Below are 3620 nucleotides of genomic sequence, written 5' to 3'. Positions count from 1 at the left end.
TCGTACCCTACCATAATCTCTTCGTTCGTTCTCCGCTATTAGTGACTTTGGAGTGACTCTTTGTTGCATGTTGAGGGATAGTTATGTGATCCAATTATGTTATTATTGTTGAGAGGACTTGCACTAGTGAAAGTATGAACCCTAGGCCTTGTTTTCTAGCATTGCAATACCGTTTATGCTCACTTTTATCATTAGTTACCTTGTTGTTTTTATATTTTCATATTACAAATACCTTTATCTACCATCCATATTGCACTTGTATCACCATCTCTTCGCCGAACTAGTGCACCTATACAACTTATCATTGTATTGGGTGTGTTGGGGACACAAGAGACTCTTTGTTATTTGGTTGCAGGGTTGCTTGAGAGAGACCATCTTCATCCTACGCCTCCTACGGATTGATGAACCTTAGGTCATCCACTTGAGGGAAATTTGCTACCGTCCTACAAACCTATGCACTTGGAGGCCCAACAACGTCTACAAGAAGAAGGTTGTGTAGTAGACATCAAGCTCTTTTCTAGCGCCGTTGTCGGGGAGGTTAGTGCATGAAGGTATATCCTTAGATCTTGCAATTGAGTCTTTTAGTTTCTTCTTTTATCACTAGTTTAGTTTATAAAAGAAAATTACAAAAAAATGGAATTAAGTTTGCCTCATACGCTTCATCTTTTAATATCTTTTGTGAATATGATGGAAAGTAAAATTGTGCTCAAGTGCTAGAAGAAGAATGCATTAAAATGTTTGGCACTAAATCTTTGAATGATGAGCAAGATTGCAATGTTGTTAGTATGAATCCCTTGAATATCCATGATGCTAATGATATGAAAAGCCACAAGCTTGGGGAAGCTATGTTTGATAAAGATGATATTTTTTGTCCCCCAAGTTTTGATGAGAAAATTTATTATGATGAAAGCATGCCTCCTATTTATGGTGATTATATTGATGAAAGCGGATTTGGAGAGGTCATGACTTTATTTTGTGATGAATCCACTATTTCGGAAGAGGTTCCAATCAATTATGAGAACAAAGTTGCTATCTATGATGATTATTGTGATGACTTGTATGCTATAAAGAATAATGATATCCATGAAACATGTCATCATGATTTTAGTTTTCAATTGGATTATGCCTCACATGATAATTATTTTGTTGAGTTTGCTCCCACTATTATTCATGAGAAGAATTTTGCTTGTGTGGAGAGTAATAAAATTTCTATGCTTGTAGATCATGAAAAGAATGCTTTAGGTGCTGGTTATATTGTTGAATTCATTCATGATGCTACTGAAAATTATTATGAGGGAGGAATATATGCTTGTAGGAATTGCAATAATATCAAGTTTCCTCTCTATGTGCTTAAAGTTTTGAAGTTATGCTTGTTTTACCTTCCTATGCAAGTTTATTCTTGTTCTCATAAGTTGTTTGCTCACAAAATCCCTATGCATAGGAAGTGGATTAGACTTAAATTTTCTAATCATATTCTTCTTGATGCTCTCTTTATGTTTCAATTATTATCCTTTATGTGAGCATCATTGAAATCATCATGCCTAGCTAGGGGCGTTAAACGATAGCGCTTGTTGGGAGGAAACCCAACTTTATTTTTGTTCCTTGATTTTTGCGCCTGTTTAGTAATAAATAATTTATCTATCCTATATTTTGGTTATGTTTTTTGTGTTTAATTAGTGTTTGTGCCAAGTAGAACCATTGGGAAGACTTGGGGAAAGTCTTGTTGATCTTGCTGTAAAAAACAGAAACTTTAGCGCTCACGAGAATTTCTGCCAGTTTTTATTGCAGAGTGCTATTTAGTTAATTCTTTTTGCAGATGATTAATGGATAAATTCCTCACGTCCAGCAATTTATTTTAGAATTTTTCGAGTTCCATAAGTTTGTGTTAGTTACAGATTACTACAGACTGTTCTGTTTTTGACAGCTTCTGATTTTCGTGTGTTGTTTGCTTATTTTAATGAATCTATAGCTAGCAAAAGATTTTATAAACCGTAGAGAAATTGTAATACAGTAGGTTTAACACCAATATAAATAAAGAATGAGTTCATTACAGTACCTTGAAGTGGTGTTTTGTTTTCTTTTGCTAACGGAGCTTACGAGTTTTCTGTTAAGTTTTGTGTTGTGATGTTTTCAAGTTTTGGGTAAAGATTCGATGGACTATGGAATAAGGAGTGGCAAGAGCCTAAGCTTTGGTATGCCCAAGGCACCCCAAGGTAATAATCAAGGAAAACCAAGAGCCTAAGCTTGAGGATGCCCCGGAAGGCATCCCCTCTTTCGTCTTCGTTCATCGGTAACTTTACTTGGAGCTATATTTTTATTCGCCACATGATATGTGTTTTGCTTGGAGCATCAATTTATTCTTTTTGTTTTGATTTCCGTTTGAATAAAGCATAAAGATCTGAAATTCTTAAATTTTAGAGAGTCTTCACATAGTTGCATAATTATTCGACTACTCATTGAGCTTCACTTGTATCTTTTGGAGTAGTTTGTCATTTGCTCTAGTGCTTCACTTATATATTTTAGAGCACGGTGGTGGTTTTACTTTATGGAAATAGATGAACTCTCATGCGTCACTTATATTATTTTTAGAGTCCTAACCAGCATGGTAATTTTCTTTGGTTATGAATTTAGTCCTAATATGATGGGCATCCAAGAGGGGTATAATGAAAACTTTCATATAGAGTGCATTGAACACTAAGAGAAGTTTGAGACTTGATGATTGTTTTGAGATATGAAGATGGTGATATTAGAGTCATGCTAGTTGAGTAGTTGTGAATTTGAGAAATACTTGTGTTGAAGTTTGTGATTCCCGTAGCATGCACATATGGTGAACCGTTATGTGATGAAGTCGGAGCATGATTTATTTATTGATTGTCTTCCTTATGAGTGGCGGTCGGGGACGAGCGATGGTCTTTTCCTACCAATCTATCCCCCAAGGAGCATGCATGTAGTACTTTGTTTCGATAACTAATAGATTTTTGCAATAAGTATGCGAGTTCTTTATGACTAATGTTGAGTCCATGGATTATACGCACTCTCACCCTTCCACCATTGCTAGCCTCTCTAGTACCGCGCAACTTTCGCCGGTACCATAAACCCACCATATATCTTCCTCAAAAGAGCCACCATACCTACCTATTATGGCATTTCCATAGCCATTCCGAGATATATTGCCATGCAACTTTCCACCGTCCCATTATTATGACACGCTCCATCATTGTCATATTGCTTTGCATGATCATGTATTTGACATCGTATTTGTGGCAAAGCCACCGTTCATAATTCTTCCATACATGTCACTCATGAGTCATTGCACATCCCGGTACACCGTCGGAGGCATACATATAGAGTCATATCTTGTTCTAAGAATCGAGTTGTAATTCTTGAGTTGTAAGTAAATAAAGGTGTGATGATCATCATTATTAGAGCATTGTCCCAGTGAGGAAAGGATGATGGAGACTATGATTCCCCCATAACTCGGGATGAGACTCCGGACGAAAATAAATAAATGAAAGAGGCCAAAGAAGCCCAAATAAAAAAAGGAGAAAAGAGTCCAAAAAAAGAGAAGGCCCAAATAAAAAATAAAAAAAATTAAAAATTAAAAATGATAGAAAAATAGA

This window comes from Triticum aestivum, chromosome 7A (assembly GCF_018294505.1).
Source record: "Triticum aestivum cultivar Chinese Spring chromosome 7A, IWGSC CS RefSeq v2.1, whole genome shotgun sequence".
In the NCBI taxonomy this organism is placed as follows: domain Eukaryota; kingdom Viridiplantae; phylum Streptophyta; class Magnoliopsida; order Poales; family Poaceae; genus Triticum; species Triticum aestivum.
The sequence above is the reverse complement of the archived record's forward strand: the minus strand, read 5'-3'. Positions refer to the sequence as shown.